This window comes from Leucopleurus acutus (genome assembly GCF_964270905.1).
Source record: "Leucopleurus acutus genome assembly, chromosome: 5".
Classification (NCBI taxonomy): Eukaryota; Metazoa; Chordata; class Mammalia; order Artiodactyla; family Delphinidae; genus Leucopleurus; species Leucopleurus acutus.
The window spans coordinates 103,985,078-104,008,132 of NC_139147.1; the positions used below are offsets into that span (position 1 = coordinate 103,985,078).

The 23,055-nt window shown below is 41.7% G+C and overlaps 1 protein-coding gene across 1 annotated transcript in view; it reads right to left on the reverse strand.

The window, feature by feature from the left end:
- Window positions 1-23,055, reverse strand: part of PPM1L (protein phosphatase, Mg2+/Mn2+ dependent 1L) — a 332,274-nt gene that overhangs the window by 16,487 nt on the left and 292,732 nt on the right. The window lies entirely within an intron of this gene.

The window sequence follows — 23,055 nt, forward strand, 5'->3', positions numbered from 1 at the left end:
TCCTGAGAACACATTAAGGCCTTCTTCCACCAAGACCTAGTAGGATGGCAAACTATCTTTGTGGGTTTCCAAATAGAGGAAGCAGTGATAGGACATACCATATAGGGAGGGAGACTCATGTGAGGCCCCCAGAACGGGCCCAGAAAGAAGTCCCCCACCATAAATGGGACCCCTTTGGGTCTTCCTTTGCAACTGAAGCTGCCTCAGCTTCCCTTCGTCACATGCTGGAGCGTAGAGTGGCAGGAGTAACGTTTTGTGAGAAAAGGTCTATTACAAATTATAATTTTCTTCTCCTCTGAGATTTTTGCATAAGCAAAAAAATCAGCCATTGAGCTGGACACTGGCTGAATGTGAGGCAATCAACTTGATGACAAACTCTATTATTTTAAACCCTAGTGCTAGGAGTCTAATTCCAGAGTTAGGTATACTTGGGCTCTTCCTCAGCAAACATACAGTAATTAATAAAATGACTAGAAGAAATAAGAAACAGTGTACAAGTGCCAGAAAGGTCTTTTCCACAAATGAGGTGTGCCACCCTAAATAAGACAAACAATCTATTTTATGAGGTGATGGGAGATGGGGGGAAGAGGCCATAATTCAAGCTTTTAGAATCTGATGGAGAATTCATTAAATTTTCATACTTCACCAAAGTTAAAATATAGCTGCATCATCTGATGTTCTTGGACACCATTTTTAAATCGAGGTGTTTTTTAACTTCACACTTCAGCTGCAGTAATAATGTTTACTTCATACTTGAGTGTGACCTGTGGACACCCTTCTAACCCTTCCTTTTTAGTTCAGTATAAACATGTTAAAGAGAGTCACTTCCTATTAAACTGATCACATGTACTGGCGAGTCTTAGAAGAACCACAGCATGTCCTTTTGCTGCAGGAGCCTCTCTCTGGCATGACTATTTTGAGGTACAAGTAAGCACACAAGCTTCTGTGAAGCTCATTAACATACTTCTCATAACTCTTGCTGACATTTAGTTCAGATGATAACATGCTACTGAAATTAATTTCTAATTACATAATCACAACCTGGATTCTAAGTTCAGTATCTTTTAATGGTAAATAAAATTAATTTCATGGTTCTTTGATTCTTCCTACATAAGCCAGAGATGCACTGGCTATATTTTTTCATGTCTTCATGTTATTTAAGAATTCTTCAGTGAGATATTTCATTTCTCTTTAGGGTTCCCAGCAAATTACAAGTACTGTTTCTGCTTCTTTATGAATGTTATGGAAGTGAGGTATGATAACTTCGGAAATTGAGCTTTATTAAAAGGGGTACTTGCTTTTAATAAAAGGCAGAGAGGAGAAAGGGCACAGAGAAAAAAGAGGAGAAGGCTGGGAATGAGAGGTGCAGGCTGATTCATCTGGTGCTTAGCAGAGAATTGCACTTTCTTTGACCTTTTTTGTCTCAGCGCAGAGTCAACCTTTTCCCTATTCTTTCCATTAAAAACAAACCTGGTCTTTGAGGTGATTAAGTTATCTTTATTTAAATTACCATATAGCTAGCCATCTATTTATATATATACATGTTGGAAGGATGACATCTGGAGATATTAATGGAAGTTCCTGCCCCATGTGTGTACATGACTGTCTTTCATTCAGTGTGAGGCACTCATTGTCCCAGGGAAGATTAGGATTGCTATGGCTGAAGTGCAAAGCGAAAGAAGTAGTCAGGTTTAGCTTTTGAATTTCAAGGAGATTGGAAACTCACAAACAGACAGTATTCTCAGAGAAAAATTTTTTGAGCATCCATCAGCCTCAGTTCTGGACTAAACCTCAGGCGTATGAAGATGGAGTGAGTTTTCCTGCCCATGGGTCCTCTCTTCTTGCTCCCCTGACATGTGAGCCTGGGCAGGAAGGAGGGTGGTGATGGGGGGAGGTGGAGGGAAGACAAAGAGTCTTCTTTTTTTTTTTTGCGGTACGCGGGCCTCTCACTGTCGTGGCCTCTGCCGTTGCGGAGCACAGGCTCCGGACGCGCAGGCTCAGTGGCCATGGCTCGCGGGCCCAGCCGCTCTGCGGCATGTGGGATCTTCCCGGACCGGGGCACGAACCCGCGTCCCCTGCATCAGCAGGCGGACTTTCAACCACTGCGCCACCAGGGAAGCCCGACAAAGAGTCTTTGACGTGTGGATCTCCAAGAATTACAATTACATGAAGTTCAAAGCACAGGAGACCTAGACCTTGCTTTCCAAGGCACAACCCAAGAAATCAGAAACCTTTGCCCCAGGATAGAGAGGCAGTGGCTGAATGAGCTCACTTGGACAGCCTAACGTGGAGTAGAAAGGACAGCTGAGAACTGCTGGGCTTCTCCTGAGGGAGAAATGGCACCTCTCAGGAGCTTTGGAGCCTTCCAACCACAGGTCCTGGAGACCCTGGGTCACCCCAGCAGGTGCCATCCCAACATCCTGACACTTAGATCACCCCTGGGGAAAACGGGGGGGGGGGGTGTGAACACATAAGCTGAACTTGGTATTTACACGTAAGAACCTGAGGAAAAGTCAGGAAATTACGGTATCTTCCTGGAAATGAATATAGCAAGATTTAGTAACAGATCCAATATGGACTCAAAATCTGTTACATTCAGTCCTATGGAGACAAATTAAATTAAACTTCAACACATGTTTATTTTGTAGCCATGTAATGTGTGTGCATGTGTGTGTGTGTGTGTGCACGTATCTGCCTATCGCACGTTGCACATCTTAAATTTTACCCTGGCATAGACATTACGAAATTTAAATTTTAAAATGCTACAGCTAGTACCAACAATGTTTGATAACCAAACAAGACTTCCCTGGGCACTGAGTTTGTTAACACATACCTATCACTGAAGAATTCCAGACGGAAGGAAAAATTGTTTCCAAAGCCAAATTTGCCCTTGTGAATGAAGTACACCATTGGCAGGTTTTGCAGTTACACATAAATTATTTTCAGATGATCTTTTCCATCCAAACAGAACAAACTCCCGTTTAAAGGGACAAAATAAAAGTTGTACAATTATGTTCATTTAGGATAAATAAATAAAACCAAATATGATTTGGGGCCGATCTGATCCAATAATTAATTCTCCAACTTGCTTTCGGCTTAGTGGGCTACACAATTGACTCTAAAGCTATGTCTCCAGGAAGGCTGCTTCCTCAAAGCTCTGATAAAATCCTGACTTTAATTCCATCTGGACACATGCCAAAGAAGTGATATCCCATCTCTATATCTACAGCCAGGAATATACAACCATGTTGCTTCTTGAAAATGACCGTCTTTCTCCTCTCTCTCTCTCTCACCTCTATGTCCTGTACCTAATAACAGTATAAGATTGGAAGGGTGTGTGTATTTTGACTAAATAGTTTTACGGCCTTTGTTCCCTTATTCAGTGCCGACTGTGTGTAAATTACAAGGCTTGGTGCTGGAACAATAAAGATGAACAAGATATAGTCCTTAACCCCAAGCACTTACTGCCTAATGGCGAGATGGAACCAGACACTTAGAATCCAGCATGGTCAATGCTGTGACAGTGCTATGAGAGGCTGGGCATGTGGATGGAGGGGATGCCTCAGTCTAGGGAGATGGTGGGTGGTGGGGAGAAGAGCAGGGAGGATTACTAGGAAGAAGTAAGACCTTAACTCTCTTAAAGATGCAATAGGATAAGGAATTCATGTAGCCTAATTTGGTTCTTGACACAAAGGAAGAGGTAAAGAAAGAATCTGTAGGATAAAAATGAATAAAGAGAGTAGGTCTCTGCAGGGGACTTCTTTATATTTCATTTCAAAACAAAGACTAGGGCTTCCCTGGTGGCGCAGTGGTTGAGAGTCCGCCTGCCGATGCAGGGGACATGGGTTCGTGCCCCGGTCTGGGAAGATCCCACATGCCGCGGAGCGGCTGGGCCCGTGAGCCATGGCCGCTGAGCCTGCGCGTCCGGAGCCTGTGCTCCGCAACGGGAGAGGCCACAACAGTGAGAGGCCCGCGTACCGCAAAAAAAAAAAAAAAAAAAAAAAAGACTAAAACAAACACTTGTTTAAACTGTGACTCGATAATGTCAATTCTTGAATTTTATCCTAAGGAAATAATTAGAGATATGAACAGAACTTCACGTATAAGGATTAACCTCACAGAATTAATTTAAACAAGACAACAGAAATAACCAAAATAAGTACATGTATAATGCATCATGAAATATCCAAATAATAAAGTGCTGTATGAACACTAAATATAGTGTTTCTGAAGAACATACATTCTTCAGTGCCCATAAGTGAAAAATAAAAACTGTACATAAAATTTCTTTAAAATATAACACATTAGCATTTTACTTGAAAAAAACTATATAAAATATTCTAATTTCACTTCAATAAATACATATGTGTATAAATGTATGCAGAAAAATGTTAGAAGGAAACAAAAAGAGAAGATTGGTTATTAAAGTTCATTTAAAATTTTTTTGAAAAAATTTTCTGACATCTTCTACATTTAATGTGACTCATTTATAGAAATTATTTCACTTTTACCAAATTCAGGGCTTTTTACTTTCATGTTCCTTGATGTTAGGCATTTTTATCCTTCTGAGGGTCTTCTATCATGGTCTACAATGACTTGACTGGGTTTTTGGTTGAGCTGTTTGATTTTAGTCACTGAACCGACTTGGCATTTCAGTAGCAAGCCTGAGGCTATGCCTCCCGTTTCCATTTTGGCTAATGTAGTTCCAGGAAAAGAAGGAACAGTATCGGGGGAATGCCAGGCCCCAGACTCATCATGGGTATGGCTCAGAAAGCTCCAGGTTTGTGACACCACCCTTGTGTGACACCACCATGCTACATGATTAGATGCTACTGCCCAGAAAGGGACAAGGGATGACCCTAGAGGGCGGAGGGCAGCAGGACCAGGCTGATTCTAACACATTTCCTGCACAGGAAGCCTTGACCAGGGAGAGCCAGTTCCTCAAGGCAGTAGATGGTGAGTCTATTCTTCCTACGACCATTGCCGAGTGGGTGTCACATTATTGGAAGTGAGGCCTACTGGGGTGGGGGGTGGGGGACAGGAGACAAAGGAGGAGGAGTCTCAGGATGCCAGAATCTCAAGTCACAACGGGAGATGTCATTAACTAGACAAGCTACAGTGGGCCAGGCACTCGGCTTGTTGTTCACACACGCCTGACTTGTTTTCACAAAAATCCTGCAAGGTATACATTATCATTATCATCATCATCATCATCATCATCATCATCATCATCATCATCATCATCACCACCACCACCACCACCACCCCTATCCCTCCATTCTACAGATAAGGAACAAGAGGCTCACCGAGGTCACACAGATTTTGAGTGGAATCTGAACCCAGGTCTGACACCCTCAATCAGGCTTTAAAAATTTTCTCTAAGAAAATTTTATCAGGAGCGTGACAAGGAAGCAGTCAGTTTTGCCAGCAAACAGCTTTATCTAAGGGTTTTTTTTTTTTTCTTTTGCGGTACGCGGGCGTCTCACTGTTGTGGCCTCTCCCGTTGCGGAGCAACAGGCTCCGGACGCGCAGGCCCAGCGGCCATGGCTCACGGGCCCAGCAGCTCCGCGGCATGTGGGATCTTCCCGGACTGGGGCACGAACCCGTGTCCCCCTGCATCGGCAGGCGGACTCCCAACCACTGCGCCACCAGGGAAGCCCTATCTAAGGGTTCTTTAAAGTTTACATTTGCTTCCGCTGAAGAACAATACAGGGCAATATACAAACTAGGTATTCAAAGAAACCTTTCTGGTACAGTATGCAAATGATGCATAAAATATTTTTAAAAGTTGTTTTTTAATTCATGGCTGAGTTGGAAGATGAGTATGTGATTTTCTAGGGAGGCTAGAAACAATATGAAGGTGAAAAGCCCAAGGAGTAAGTAAGGGAGAAAGAGCTTCTCAGCTTGGAAACACCATCAGACACACACCTTCTCCCGGGTCTCTGAGGCTAAGTCACTTTGGAAGGGGCTCTGGGGCATTTAGGATGTAATGTTTACAGTGCTTCTGAGGGAGGGCTAGATAGTCTGCAGAGTTTGCAAAGGAATACCAAATACATCTTCTAATGACCCTGCGTGATATTAATTTTCAAACGCAGCCCAACCAGAACTTAGGCTGCATTTCAGCTGCTCAGTCTAGTACTTGGGGCACCTCCCCACAACTGGGGCATATTCCAGGCTGCTGGCTTGAGTCTCCATTGAATAAAACCTAAAGTCTCATATTTTCCAAGTGTGAAAAGAAAGCCTTAGCAGTTATAAGCCCAAGGGTTTAAAGAGACACTCAAGGCATCAACTACATGAACATAACTGATAAAGGAGCTGATCAGGTCAGTTAAGAACAAGGAGATTCTATAATTAATTAGGAAACACTGGGCTCTAAGTAGGTTGAAATCCCCTCTTGACCCCTGACTGTTTAATATGTGAACTGCAGGAGACATCTTTTGAACTGAAAACTAAGAACCTATCAAGGGGCATAACCTCCATTTATCTAAACACTATTCTCAGGATCCCTGGAAAGTCCTCCCTCTGGTTGATAGCTGAGAAATGGAGCTTCTCACAGCCCCACTGCCCTTTTGGACCCACCGTAAGTTGACCTGGCTTCTGAAGGCAGTTTTTTCACTGGTCTCTAGTCTATTTTCCAGGCAAATGTAATGAGTCCACCTCTGACTTGAATAGAAAACAAGGTTTTTAAACATTAAGTATGATTCATGGAAGTGATTTCGTTTGGGGCTCCTCCAAAGGACTGTTTCCTCTACCTATTTTACTTTTTGGAGCTCCCGAATAAGCAAAAAGTTTGTAGGAGCCACACACAGAGAGTTGGTTGTGGCCTACAGACAGCGCAAAACTGCTAGGCAGCAGGGACCTGAGGTGGGAGGGCATCTCAGCATGTGGTTTCCGTGTTGGTTTGGCCTCATACAGCCACTGAAGGAGCTCTGAACCCCAGGGTGGCATTGTTGTCGACTTGCTGGGTTTCTGCCGCTCTGGCTGCAACAAGATTCTGGCTGAGTTTATAAATGATGCTTATTTGGCCTCTGAACTCCTCTGCTAGCTAGCCTAGAGGCTGAAGTTATTCATTCATTTAGCAGGCTTTTAAGAAGCACTTTCTGCTATGCCAGACATTCTGACACGGGCTGGGGGCTCAGAAGCAAAAGATGTAGTCTCTACGTGAGAAGTCAAGGTTTAATGGGGTGTCAGTGGGGAGAGAATAGAAAAACAATTCTATGATGGCCGAAGTTGAGAGAGGCAAGCACAGAAACCCACCTGCAATCATATGAGGAGCAGATATTTGAGCTGAGTTTTGACTGATGAATAGGAGTTAGCCAGACAAAGTTGGTCGGGAGGAAGGCTTGGATTACGTGTATGTGTGGATGCTCTATGTGTCTATGCATGTGTGTGTATGGGGTGGGGGGAGTTGAATAAATAAATGAATGAAAGGGGATTTTTTTCTCTTCTATACTTGAGAAGGATTTTTAAAATATTCTTATTATGATGATGATGACTAGGACATCTGATTTAACATAAGTCCAAATATGTCAAATCTCAATATGGAAATTAGCGACATTAAGAAACGTCAAAGCTCTCAAACATTGTCGAGCTGCAAATATGATTATATAGACCCACATGCTATTTAAGAAAATTATGTTTAGAAAGAAAACATGATGAAGAAGCATTCCCAACCTGACTTCAGAATGTTCATAGATCATCCATATGGAATTTTCTGTGATAATTAATAGTAAAGATTTCCACCATATGCTATACTGCCCCATTTCAGCACTGTAGTTAGTCAATTACTGTACTTAATTTTGGTCTATTTTCAGTTCATATGTTTAATCTTATAGAGTTAGGGAACACGTGCTCTTACACGCTTGCAAATGTAATGTGTAATGGGAAATTCCCAGCCTTGAAAAACTTAAATTAAGAGCACATTCTATATCAGTCCTTTGTTATGATGGCTGGAAGACATCCAGCTGAGGACTTCTGAAAAAGGAGGAGTGTTTAAGCACTACTTACTAATTAAATCTCTAAGGCTATGATTTAGAAACAATTTTAAAACTATGTATTATACTTCAGAATTTTGATTAAAAACTGCTGAACTGTCACTCCTTGAAAGAAATATCTTAATGTAAAGAAGAAAGTAAAGGGTTACCCAGAGATAAAAGAATGTATTTCACTAAGCACGAAGCCACTGGCCAGCTAACAGTTTTCAAAGTATGATCATGAACTCTGACACATCCTTGTCGCCTTAGAGAGGGTACACAAGTGGAATAGCCCATCTTAGACCCAAACCTTGTAGGTTTATACCCAGTTTCCAAAGGGAGTATATGTTGCTTGAGATCCAGGACCAACTTTCTGAAAGTCAACGTTGAAAGGTCCAAAGGCTTGCAGAAGTCAGATTTTAGCATTTATATTGGAGAAATTTATTTAATTCAGGCTCCATTTTGCTCAGCAGATGGGAAGCAGTTTTGTTCAATGCTTTCTACCTAAATTTACCAAATCGTAGACATTTAAAATACAATGAGGTATGAGCCTCATAAAATTCCAAGAGAAATTGAACCTTGGAAGTTCCAATGCTAAAATAGCTTCAAATGAAAACAATCCATGTCTCCTCCTTACGGCTTCCCCACTCAGTCACTCTGCTTTCTAAGAGGGCAGAGCACCAAGAACCTGGATCATTTTCCCAGGACAGTCCTCAAGGCTGTCTCTTAATTGATAAGAGGCAGAACCACTGAAGAAAATGGAAGACTTTTCACATGATTTTCAGACTAATTACTGAAGAGGAGAAACTGGATTATAATACACACCAAGGAGATGTGCTGACAGTAAAGAATGAAAAGGTGTTAGGATGTCATCAACTTTGCTTTTTAAAAGAAAAATAAAACTCTCAACTATACTTACTGTTATATGCCACCTAAAACTAGCCCTCTGCTATAAATTTATGTGAGGTGATGTGACTTAGCCTCTTGCTGAAGAAATGGACACAAGAATATAAGTGTTAGCCACTTATATTCTTGGCAGGAAAAATGGACTTGTCAAGTATCTTTTTAGCTTTAACAGAAATCCCTTAAAACCATGGATCTCTGCTCTGAAAGCCCTTTGAATTTCCAGTATTAAATGCATGTAGAATGCCCTGACTGGTGACCACAGGTTGATAATAAATAGCCAAAGGGACTGAAGGAAACAGGAAAAAGGAGGGAAAAAAAAAAAAAAAGGTAAACAAGAAGGAATCCAGACTCTGCATCAAAAGTTCCCCCAAGCTCTGCAATGTCTTAACCAGCACCTGGCTGGACTTAACCAAACTCTATGACTATCTCGGTAAAATTCACCATTTACTGAAAGATAATAATAACAGCTCATGTTTATTGAGCATCTACTCTGTACCAAACATCGTTCTAAGTACTTTAAACACATTAATTCCCATAGTCCTCACAGCAACTCAACTACTAATACTCTCATTATCCCCACCTTACAGATGGAGGAACTGACACAAAGAGGTTAAGGAATTTGCCCATGGTTACATAGGTATTAAAGAGAGAAGATGGGACTTGCACTCAGGTACCCTGGATCGGAGGTCCACGATATTAACTTCTACGGGGTCTGGTCTTCTGTACTTAAATCCAAATCTTTAAGTTCCAGTTTCTCCCTATATTACTACTCCATATATGCACTCATAACCAGCCATCCCCAGAGGTGAACAACTTATCAATAAAGATATGTCAAGTCAGTAAGTATATCGCATAAAGAGGATGATCATGGACGATCTCTATACCCCCTCACTGACTTAAATAATTAATGTTGTCCTAAAAGTAGTTCTGTATTTAAGACAGAACAGGTCAAAGTAAATTCTGATCTTCTCTTCCTTAGGAAATCTGACTCAGCTTGATTCAGACTTGCTGGAATACCATTTCCCTTTTATGTCTGTGGTTTCTGGTGATGAAAATAAAAGAGAGCATCACATGTACAGCCTATTAACTGGAGACAACCAAGAAATGCTGAAATCAGCTGGCTGGACTGCCGCGACCCTTCCAGAGTGTGTGAGACTATAAATCAGAAAGCACTGCAAAGGAGACTAACGTGCTCAAACCTGAAGGACGTCCTGAAGACGGCAAGAGCATCCACTAGGATGTCCTGGAACTGGGAAAATGGAACGAGCTGTGTAGCCACTTGAACTCTGGGATTCCTAGCAAGGATCGCCATTTATATCCATCCAAGACATGATCTTATTCAGTTGAGAAATACACCAATCATTCTGAGATGAGGTAAGTTTTAGCCTTGTACTTCTCCCATTCATGTCATGAGAATCCTGCATCTCCTATTCTTTTGATTCATTCTTTCAGCGAGTATTTCTCTATCAACAACGAAGAGAAGCTGTAAGTATCTTGCCTTTAAACGATGAGACACAACAAGCCCTCTGCCCTTGTGAAGACAGTCAAAACAACTTTCTAGAGATTTGAAAGCAATAGTGACTTCTCTCAGAATTACCTCTTCCCCCTTTTGGCCAAGGGGGCCTGTACCACGTAAACCATGAAAACTCCACATGTGTTACATCAAGTGTGGGAGCTTCCTGCATTGCCTGCCACTTCTTTTAGTTTCGGTGCCTTACGTATTCAATAAGGAGAAGCATGCTCAAGCAAAACTGTGAGATGGCCTGATTTTGTCTCAAAGGATCTCATACTCTCTCTCCTCCTTGGGGGTGACAGTGGGGTTGGCTGTGGGACCTTAACCCCATTCCCCAGGACCCAACACTTTAAGGCTTTTCTGTCTACTGAGCCACTCTACTCGGGTCTGTTTGCACAAGCAATGCAGCAATGCTCCAAGCCTCCAAAATCTCCCGCTTATCTACCCTTTCCCTTTCCACCATCCGTCCCACCGCCCACCCCCTGTCCGCCTTAGGATTTCTATTCCCTTGGTTTGAAGATCCTAGGTGTTAGGGGAACACTGAATAATAGAAACTTCATCTACCAACACAAGGTTAGCAATCTGCAATGGGAGGACTTCAGGGATTGTCATATACCAGTGGGATCTAGGTATTTGAGTAAGGGAATCTTTCTTGTGTTTTTCAAAGTATATCAGGTAGGTGATGACTAACTCCATTTACGTCTAAGGACAGTCCTTGTAATAAAATTGTGAGTCACTTTGGGTGTTCACAAATTGCTCAGGGGTGACCTGTTGAGTGATGGACGACGAACCACAGGGAAAGTAGGAACTCTCTTTAAAATACTGGGATACCCAACCCAACAGGATGGAATGGAGGCAATTTCATTGCTTCCACTTACGGGCAAAGGGACGGGCTCCACTTTACCCACTTGGTTAAATCTACTGACACTACTACCAGAAAGTACTTTAAAAACTGGCTTCTTGTGTTCAAGCCCTAAAATAAAGTGGGCTGGGGGAAAACTAGAGGTGGGAGAGAGACAAAAGGAGAAAAGGCCAGCTCTGTTAGACTTTGCTGTCTCTTCCCCTTTTTCCCCTAGGCAGAGAAAGACGCTACTGAAGCACCCTTGTCGCCCTATTTCACACTCCATGGCCCCTTGACAGAAGAGCTGTTTCGGATGCAATGGCACCATCAGCAGGTGAGCTAAATAGGCTGAACCCTCATCACAGAGCGTTGCTGTTGCTGCTTCAGGATGCAGAACACATGGCTGCCATCAAAAAAAACAGGGAAGAGTGTCATGGAGAGAACACGAGCTTTGTATCGGACAGCCCGGCCTCACAGTCTAGCTAAACGCCCTCAGGCGAGTGAACCAAGCTCTCTTGGTTTCCGTAACACACAGCAAGGCCTGAGAAGTTATCTGGCATGTAGTCGTTGATCAGTGGTTGTTTGCCCCCTGTGGTTTCCTTTCACTACAAGGTCACCTTTACTGCCAGCTTGCATCTGTGGTATCTTCCTGAACTTTCTGCCTTAACTACACCCGACCTCTTGCCTAATTAGACAGATAAAGGGCAGCTGATTCTTCCTTAGTACTTCTCAGAAACAAGCCTCTCAACCTGCCTGAATTTCTGCTGGAAGGGACCTCAGCGATTGCAGCTTGTGCAGGTAAAGAAACAGAATGGGGGTGAATCATTTTGGGTCCCCATTTCAGGAGGGAGACTGGGATATAGTCTTTACGGACAAGTCTACTTGCCTAGGATTTCTTTCTCCTGTTGTTTTACTCGGAAGTCTTGTTTGACATCCTATTTTCTGAGGTCTGATGGATTACACCAAACGAATGACCTCTGGAAACCTTCCTTTCTGGTTCAAGGGGAGGCTGTTTCTATAACTTGTGTTGTGATTACAATATAGTAAGTACATTAGGGACCACCTTTCTTTCATTTCATGTAACTTAGGATTTTGATATATGGATTCTGTTTATGGGGCAGGACATATATAGCTTTGAAAAACACATTTGGAAGCAAAATTGTTGGAAGCTTGGGCCCATCTACAAGTCTGCCTCTAACTGGTGGTTCTCTAAATTCCTACTTCTGTATCTCCTGCTAAAAGATATAACTGTAATGGTGACAGGAGGAGGTTGCTGATTGGGAAATGATGGAGAGGTTATCGTAAAATGGAAAACAGGAGAGAGTTTGGAAGGTTTCGTCTGAGATAGGCATGAAACAGCTCATGGTGTACTCTCCTGGTAATCAGTGGGCAGGATTTCAAGAAAGTTTCCCAAGCTTCCACAGGCCAGCCTGGGCCCAGTCTTTTCTCCATGGTTTCCCAGGACCCCAGGGAGGCCACAGGGTGGGAGGTGGCGTGGGGTACTGATACCAGGAATATAATCAAGTCACATCCTTTTATTAAATAGTTGCTGAGGCAGAGAGGTTAAAGGCTCGCTCTCTTCTGGTTTCTCTTCACCAGTACTGCCCTATATCCTATGGGACTGTGAAAGGGGTAAACAGATTTTCGTTCATGTGATGTTTCAAGGAGTTTGTTGTTCTTGTATTTTGGTATGTGTTAGTTTGGGGGAGGGGGAGTGGAAGTGTTTTGAGATTTTTAGCTGGAATAGCGTGAAGTGGGTAAGGAATATAGATAGCATGGTAGGAGTCATGTTGATGTATCTAGTTGTGGCATGTCATTAAGGGGAGTTTATGGCTCTCAATCTTTAACTTAAAAGGTTAACGCTAGTTTAGCTTCTAAATGAGATTATAATATGGATGCAGATCATTTTTCGAAGTTCTCTAGGGGTACTAGTTCGAGAACGATTGGTATGAAGCTGTGGTTTGAGCCGCAGATTTCTGAACATTGTCCGTAGAATAGACCTGGTCGTGTTGATATTAAGGTTGTTTGGTTTAGGCGTCCAGGGATTGCATCTGTTTTTAGGCCTAGGGAGGGGACAGCTCATGAGTGTAGTACGTCTTCGGAGGAGACTAATATTCGGATTGTTATTTGTATGCGTAGAACCATTCGATTATCTACCTCTAGTAATCGTAGTTCTCCTGGTTTTAGGTCCGAGGTTGGAATTATGTAGGAGTCGAAGTTTAGGTCTTCGTAGTCGGTATATTCATAACTTCAGTATCACTGGTGTCCTGTTGTTTTTACGGTAAGAGAGGGATTGTTAATTTCATCTATTATGTAGCGAATTTGTAGGGAGGGCAGGGCGATTAGGATTAAGATGGTGGCTGGGAGGATGGTTCAAAGTTTCTACCTCTCGAGCGTCTATTGTACTGGTGTGTGTTAGTTTGGTTGTAAGTATCAGGGTGATAATATAGAGGACTAGAGAGCTAATTAGGAAGACGATTATTAATGTGTGATCATGAAAGTGTAGGAGTTCTTCTATAATAGGTGATGTTGCGTCTTGGAAGCCTAGTTGGAAGGGATATGCCATGGAGATATACAGGATTTTCACTTGTGATTTAACTTTGACAAAGTTATGTAAGGCTTTACTAATATCTCATTTATAAAGAAAGACATAGTGGTTATGATATTGGCTTGAAACCGATTAGAGGGGGTTCGATTCCTTCCTTTCTTGATCATTTTGGGTTGACGTATGCTGGTTCTTCAAATGTATGGTATGGTGGAGGACACCCATTTAGTCATTCAAGATTTGTGGAGGTGAGATCTACTGTTAGTACCTCTCGTTTAGATGTGAATGCCTCTCAGATGATGAAAATTATTAGTATAACTGCTGTTAGCGAGATGAAAGAGCCCATTGATGAGATAGTATTTCATGTTGTGTAGGCGTCTGGGTAGTTGGAGTACGGTCGAGATATACCGGATAGGCCTAGGAGTTGTGGTGGGAAGAATGTTAGGTTTACACCTACGAATATGATTACAAAGTGAATTTTTGCTCATGTTGAGTTGAGTGTATAGCCTGAAAATAGTGGGAATCAGTGGACAAACCCTCCTATGATGGCGAAGACAGCTCCTATTGAAAGTACATAGTGAAAGTGGGCGACTATGTAGTAGGTGTCGTGGAGAACAATATCTAGTGATGAGTTAGCTAGGACGATTCCAGTTAGGCCGCCTACTGTAAATAGGAAGATAAAGCCTAGGGCTCATATTAGAGAGGGAGATCATTTAATATTTCCTCCGTGAAGTGTTGCTAGTCAACTAAAGACTTTTACTCCTGTGGGGATAGCAATAATTATAGTGGCTGATGTAAAATATGCTCGTGTATCTACGTCTATTCCAACTGTGAATATATGATGAGCCCATACGATAAAGCCTAGGAACCCTATAGAAACCATAGCTCAAACTATTCCTATATATCCAAAAGGTTCTTTTCTCCCTGAGTAGTAGGTTACAATATGTGAAATTATTCCGAAGCCAGGTAGGATTAGAATATATACTTCGGGGTGGCCAAAGAATCAAAATAAGTGTTGGTACAGGATTGGGTCGCCTCCTCCTGCGGGATCGAAAAAGGTTGTGTTTAGGTTTCGGTCAGTCAATAGTATGGTAATTCCGGCTGCTAGGACGGGTAGTGATATAAGAGTAATACTGCTGTAACTAGGACTGATCATACGAAGAGGGGTGTTTGGTATTGGGTTATAGTGGGTGGTTTTATATTAATAATGGTCGTAATGGAATTGATGGCTCCAAGGATTGAGGATACGCCGGCTAGATGTAGGGAGAAAATGGTAAGGTCTACTGAGGCTCCTGCATGCGCTAGATTTCCCGCTAGAGGGGGGTATACCGTTCAGCCCGTGCCTGCGCCGGCTTCAACTACTGAGGATGCTATTAGTAGTAGAAAGGAAGGAGGAAGTAGCCAGAAGCTTCTATTATTTATACGGGGAAAAGCTATGTCAGGTGCTCCAACTATTAGAGGGACTAGTCAATATCCGAACCCACCAATTATGATAGGTATGACCATGAAAAAAATTATCACGAAGGCATGGGCTGTTACTAGTACGTTGTAAACTTGGTCATCTCCGATTAGTGTGCCAGGTTGACCCAGTTCAGCGCGAATTAGTAAGCTTAGGCCAGTGCCTCCTATTCCTGCTCAGGCGCCACATAACAGGTATAAGGTACCAATATCTTAGTGGTTGGTTGAGAAGAGTCAGCGATTTATGAACACAGGTAAAATGGCCGAGTAGGCATTAGACTGTAAATCTAAAGACAGGGGTAAAGTCCTCTTTTTGCCAAGTCCTGTGGTGAATTATCATTTTGAATTGCAAATTCAAGGAAGCAGCTTCAATCCTGCCGGGACTTCTCCCGCCTTTTTTTTCCTCGCGGCGGGAGAAGTAGATTGAAGCCAGTTGACTAGGGTATTTAGCTGTTAACTAAAAGTTCGTGGGAGATGTATCCCTCCAATCTAGTGAGGATTTAGCTTAATTAAAGTGTTTGATTTGCATTCAATTGATGTAAGATGCGGTCTTGCAATCCTTATTAGGCAGGGGTTAAGTAAATTATACTTGCTTAGGGCTCTGAAGGCTCTTGGTCTGATTTAACCTAAACTCCTAGAGTAAAATGGAGAATGCTGGTGTGAGGGGTAAGAGTACTGTAGATAATACAATTGCCGTTGGTAGAAGGGTTATTCGTTTTGTGGAGTGAAATTGTCATTTTATTTTTATGTTGTTTGTAGAGGGAAACAGGGTTAATGCTGTGGAGGAGGCGAGGCGTATGTAGAAATATAGATTGAGTAGTGCTGTGATGGCTATGAAGGTTGGTAGAACAAGAATATCGCTTTTTGTTAGTTCTTGAATAATTATTCATTTGGGTATGAATCCTGTAAGTGGGGGGAGTCCTCCTATGGAGAGTAAGGTGAGTATGGTGAGGGTTGTGGTAACAGGCATTGTATTTCATGTTTGGGATAATGATAATGTGGTGGTGGTTGAGTTTTGGATGAATAACATGAATATGGAGAAAGTTATTGTGATGTAGATTACTAGATTCAGTAAAGTGAGGGTTGGATTATATAGTAGGATAGTTGTTATTCATCCTATGTGGGCGATTGACGAGTAGGCTATAATCCTTCGAAGTTGCGTTTGGTGTAGTCCGCCTCAGCCTCCGATTAGGATACAAAGTAGGGATATAGTAAGTATTAGGTGTAGATTAACTGATGGTGAGATTTGATAGAGGATTGAAATGGGTGCGAGTTTTTGTCATGTAAGTAGGGTTAGTCCCGTGGTTAGGGGGACACCTTGTGTAACTTCTGGTACTCAAAAGTGAAAGGGGGATAGTCCTAGTTTAATAGCTAGGGCCATTGTTATTAGGATGGATGCTATTGGGTCGAATAATTTTGTGATGGTTCATTGGCCGGAGTGTAGTAGGTTAATGATAACTGCTAGTATGAGTAGTGTGGATGTGGTGGTTTGTGTTAGGAAATATTTAGTTGAGGCTTCTGTGGCTCGGGGGCTAGAATTTTTTATTATGATGGGAATGATGGCTATTGTATTTATTTCTAGTCCAATTCAGGCGAATAGTCAGTGGGAGCTGATCGTTACGATTACTGTGCCTAGGATGAGGGTTATTAGGATGATGAGGAGGATGAACGGGTTACTAGTATGGGAAGGATATAAACCAACATTTTCGGGGTATGGGCCTGAGAGCTTGTTAAGCTGACCTTACTATAGACATGGTAGCACGGAGAATTTTGAATTCTTAGGGGTAGGTTCGATTACCATTATTCTAGAAATAAGAGGGTTTGAACCTCTATTATTTACTCTATCAAAGTAACTCTTTTGTCAGACATATTTCTTTTATGTTTGAGGGGGGATGCCTGCTGTTATAATGGGTAGTGAGACGTGTCACATACAGAGGGCTAGTGTTAGGGGAAGGAAGTTTTTTCAGAGTAGATGTATTAATTGATCATATCGGAATCGGGGGTAGGATGCTCAAATTCATAGGAAAGATATTGTGAGTAGTAGTGTTTTGACAATGAGGTTTGTTGTGTGTAGTTCTGGTGTGTAGGGGTCGTGGAATGCTCCTAGAAAGAGGGTAGTTGTAAATATATTTATTATGATGATATTGGCATATTCTGCTAGGAAGAATAGGGTGAAAGGGCCTGCTGCATATTCCACATTAAAGCCGGATACGAGCTCTGATTCTCCTTCTGTTAGGTCAAAGGGGGCCCGGTTAGTTTCTGCTAGGGTAGAAATGAATCATATTATGGCCAATGGTCACGAAGGAAAAAATAATCATAGTTGTTCTTGTGTGGTGGTTAGTGTGGATAGAGTAACTGAGCCATTTATTAGGAGTACTGATAGGAGGATAATGGCTAGTGTTACTTCATATGAGATTGTTTGTCCTACTGCTCGGAGAGCTCCAATTAGTGCGTATTTTGAGTTGGAAGCTCAGCTGGATCACAGGATAGAGTAGACGGCTAGGCTGGATATTGCTAATATGAATAGTACTCCTAGGTTTATGTTGATGAGGGGGTATGGTATGGGTAGGGGGCTTCATATTGTGAGGGCTAGATAAGGCAAGTATGGGTGCGATGATGAATATAGCGGTGGAGGATGTGGCTGGTCATAGGGGTTCTTTAGTGAATAGTTTGATTGCATCAGCGAAGGGTTGTAGCAGGCCATGTGGGCCTACAATGTTTGCTCCTTTTCGAACTGTATGTAGCCTAGGATTTTACGTTCTACTAGTGTTAGAAATGCTACAGCTAGAAGGATAGGGAGAATGAGTGTTAGGATGTTAATTATAAACATTTTGTTGGGGAGAGGATTTGAACCTCTGGGTGTAAAAGCTTAAGTTTTATGCAATTACCGTACTCTTCCACCTCAACAAAGCCCTGGTCTTGGGCAGAGTATATTTGCGCTAGTTTATTAAGTTGAGATTAGATCATTAATTGTTTGAAGGTGCTTTTCTGAAGTTGGCCTTATTTCTCTTGTCCTTTCGCACTGGGAGAAATGCGTAATAGATAGAAACCGACCTGGATTGCTCCGGTCTGAACCCAGATCACGTAGGACTTTAATCGTTGAACAAACGAACCTTTAATAGCGGCTTCACCATTAGGATGTCCTGATCCAACATCGAGGTCGTAAACCCTATTGTCGATATGGACTCTAGAATAGGATTGCGCTGTTATCCCTAGGGTAACTTGTTCCGTTGATGAAAATTTTGGATCAATAAGTGATACTATGCTTTGGCTAGTAGGCCTAGGCTTTAATCACTCGGAGGTTTTTTTGTACTCCAAGGTCACCCCAACCGAAATTGTCAGCCCATATAAAACTTTGTTATCCCTTGGCGGTTTTATTTTGTGATTTTTGGGTTGATTAATTGAAGCTCTATAGGGTCTTCTCAACCTATTTTATTATCCCCGCCTCTTCACGGGGAGGTCAATTTCACTGATTAAGAGTAAGAGACAGTAAAACCCTCGTGTGGCCGTTCATACAAGTCCTTATTTAGAGAACAAGTGATTATGCTACCTTTGCACGGTCAGGATACCGCGGCCGTTTAACGATTGTCACTGGGCAGGCAGTGCCTCTAATACTGGTTATGCTAGAGGTGATGTTTTTGGTAAACAGGCGGGGTTTGTGTTTGCCGAGTTCCTTTTACTTTTTTAAATCTTTCCTTAATGCACGCCTGTGTTGGATTAACAGTGTATTTAATAAATAATTTAGTGTTGGTTTATATTTACTAACTGTTAATTATCAGTATATTATCAGTTACTGATGTAAGCTTGTGCGAGGAGAAAAATTTCTTGTTACTCATGTTAACAGTGTTACTTCTATAATTGAATAGATTAGTCCAATAATCAGGCTAGGAGTTAATTTATTTATTGTTGAAATTAAAACGTAGTTTTGTTGTTGAGCTTCAACGCTTTCTTAATTGGTGGCTGCTTTTAGGCCAACTATGGTTTAGGTTTATATTACTCTCTAGTAAAGGTTGTATCCATTTCTAAAAAGCTGTACCTTTTTAGACTAACAATTAAATATACGTTAAAACTTGATGTGGTTTTTAGTATTATTTAATGTTGAACTGAAATTCCTTTCTTGGACAACCAGATATCACCAGGCTCGTTAGGCTTTTCACCTCTATTGTAAGTCTTCTCACTATTTTGCCACATAGATGAGTTTGTTCTAGTTACTGCTTGTAAGTAGCTTGTCTGGTTTCGGGTAATTTAGCTTAAGGTCTCCTTGCTAAGTTATTACTGGTTAAGTCATTATGCAAAAGGTACAAGGGGTAAGCTTTGCTTTTTTTTACTTTTAATAATTCTTTCATCTTTCCCTTATGGTACTTTCTCTATAGTGCCATTGATGACTAAATTTCTATCTCCTATACTTTAGATGTATGGTAAATGTTTTATTTGATTAGTTTATGGTAGTAGCAGTGGAGAGGGTATGGGCTAGGTATAGTTCAAGATATACGGGTTATGGAATCTTCTAGGTGTAAACTAGATGCTTTGTTTAAGCTATATCTTGTTTTATCCAAGCACACTTTCCAGTATGCTCACCTTGTTACGACTTGTCTCCTCTCGTATAGTTGCTTAGCATGGGTTAGTGAACTGGGGCTTTGCTATGATACTTGAGGAGGGTGACGGGCGGTGTGTGTGTGCTTCATGGCCTTATTCAATTAAGCACTCTACTCTTAATTTACTACTAAATCCTCCTTTAGTTTTTAGGTTTCATAAAAACTTTCGTGTGGATATAAGGGGTGCTCTTATTATAGAAAATGTAGCCCATTTCTTCCCAACCCATAGGTTACACCTTGACCTAACATTTTTATGTATGGTAGTTATGCTTACTTTCGTTCCCTTTTAGGGTTTGCTGAAGATGGCAGTATATAGACTGAAGTAGCAAGGGTTGGTGAGGTTGACCGGGGTTTATCGGTTACAGAACAGGCTCCTCTAGAGGGATATGAAGCACCGCCAAGTCCTTTGAGTTTTAGGCTGTTGCCAGTAATACTCTGGCGAATAGTCTTGTTTTGGGACTATTTAAGTTTACGACAAGCATAGTGGGGTGTCTAATCCCAGTTTGGGTCTCAGCTGTCATGTATTCAGATTGTACTAAAGTCACTTTCGTGGTCTGGCTTAGTTTTAATTATGGCTTTTTACAGCTTAATTAGGATTTGACTTTATTTTGTGTGATTCCTTAACACTCTTTACGCCGGGTCTCTATTAATTTGGGTCAATCGTATGACCGCGGTGGCTGGCACGAAGTTTACCAACCCTAACTAACATAACTTAGTCAAACTTTTGTTCATGGCTTAATTTTTATCACTGCTGTGTCCCGTGGGGGTGTGGCTAAGCAAGGTGTCGTGAGCTGCTAGTGCAGTGTGTTTGCTACCCGTTCCTTTTGATCTTTATGATTTGGAGGGCATTCTCACCGGGGTGTGGATGCTTGCATGTGTAAGTCTGTTAAGAATTAATAGAAAGGCTGGGACCAAACCTTTATGTTGATGGGGCTGGCGAGCCCATCTAGACATTTTCAGTGTCTTGCTTTATGAAAAATTTAAGCTACATTAACCTATGGGGTGTAAAAGATGTTCGTATAATTTCATTATGGGGCTTGTGTCAGATTTAGTATTGATTTACGAAAAAAAAGATTCGTGCATCTAGGGACGAAGCTGTCTAGGGGGGTGGTGAATATCTAAGCAGACGGTCAGTTTTGTAGGGGGTAAGGGGGGTTTGGACCCCTATGAGATACAGTTTTTTGAGCCCGGGGGGAATAGTGGAGTACTATGTCCTGTGACCATTAATTTAACTGCACACGTTGGTTGTGCTACTCAAATCAAAAGTACATACAAGTCCAGCTACAATTTGCTTGACTGTGACGAGACCTTTTAAGGTCATAGCTGAGTCTGTGCAGGCCACCCCCCACCACCAAAAATAAAAAATACCAAATGTATGGAATTTCAGTTATGTGTGAGCATGGGCTGATTAGTCATTAATCCATCGAGATGTCTTATTTAAGGGGAACGAGTGGGCGATTTTAAGTTAAAATGGTCCTGAAGTAAGAACCAGATGTCTTATAAAGATCACCGTTAGCTACCCCCACGATGTATGGGCCCGGTGCGAGAAGAGGGATCCCTGCCGAGCGGGTTGCTGGTTTCACGCGGCATGGTGATTAAGCTCGTGATCTAATGGAGCAGCCATAGTGTTAGTGGATATAAATTTATTTAATGACATGTACTATGTACGATCAATAATATGTAATATGTAAAATTAATAAAATTTAATATGAGCTTTAACTGACCGTATGGAAAATAAATGAATGCACAGTAATACATAGCATGTACACGTAAACATTTACAGGAAGACGCTATTACTGGTATGTGGACATACATGTGCATGTAATATGAACAACAGAAATGTTTTAAAATAAATTACTTTCAATACTGACATAGTACTGTAGTGTTGTGGTTATTCTACAATAAACTTTTTCAAGGAATAGTTTATGTAGAATTCCAGCTTTGGGTGTTGGTGGTGAGGTTTAATGCCTCTTCCTTGAGTCTTACGGAGGGATGAATTTCTCCTTTTCCGGTTTACAAGACCGGGGTATTTTGTTATACTACAAAGACTCTTCATTTTAGGAGTTTGTTTTCGATAAGGCTAGTTCCTGGTATTAATACTAGGATTAGGAGAAAGTATAGGATGGATGCTAATTGACCTACAATAATGTATGGGTGTTCTACGCGTTGGCCTCCAATTCATGTTAAGGTTAGGAGGTCTGCAACTAGTACTCAGAATAAGAGTTGGCTAAAGGGTCGGAATATTATGCTTCGTTGTTTAGATGTTTGGAGTATTGGGATGAATATTAGGATGAGGATGGAGAGTAGTAGTGCTAATACTCCTCCTAGTTTATTAGGGATTGATTGTAGAATTGCGTATGCAAATAGAAAGTATCACTCTGGTTTAATGTGTGCTGGGGTGCTTAGTGGGTTTATCGGTTACAGAACAGGCTCCTCTAGAGGGATATGAAGCACCACCAAGTCCTTTGGTGGGTTTGCTGGGGTGTAGTTGTCAGGGTCACCTAGTAGGTCGGGTGTGAACAGGGTTACTGCGAGTAGGGTTAAGATTAGTAGTAAAGCACCTAGAATGTCTTTGATTGTGTAGTAGGGATGGAATGGGATTTTGTCTATATTGGATGGAATTCCTGTGGGATTATTAGATCCCATTTGGCAAAGGAATAGTAGGTGGACGGCTGCTAGTGCTGTAATGATAAATGGAAAGATAAAGTGGAAGGCGAAGAAGCGTGTTAGTGTTGCTTTGTCTACGGAAAACCCACCTCAAGTTCATTCTACTAAAGTAGCCCCGATATAGGGGATTGCTCATAGGAGGTTAGTAATAATGGTTGCGCCTCAGAATGATAATTGTCCTCAAGGTAGGACGTAACCTATGAATGCGGTAACTATAACTGTGAATAATAATAGTACACCAATGTTTCATGTTTCTTGGAAGGCGTGGGAGCCATAGTATAGGCCACGTCCAATGTGAGCATAAAGGCAGATGAAGAATATAGAGGCTCCGTCTGCATGTAGGTATCGAATGATTCAGCTGTAATTAACGTCTCGGCAGATGTGTGTGACGGATGAGAAGGCAGTTGAGGTGTCTGGTGTGTAGTGTATTGCTAGGAATAGGCCTGTTAAGATTTGTATGATTAGGCAGAGACCGAGTAGGGAGCCGGAATTTCATCATGAAGAGCTATTTGATGGGGTGGGGAGATCAATACAAGTATCACTGAGGATTTTGATTA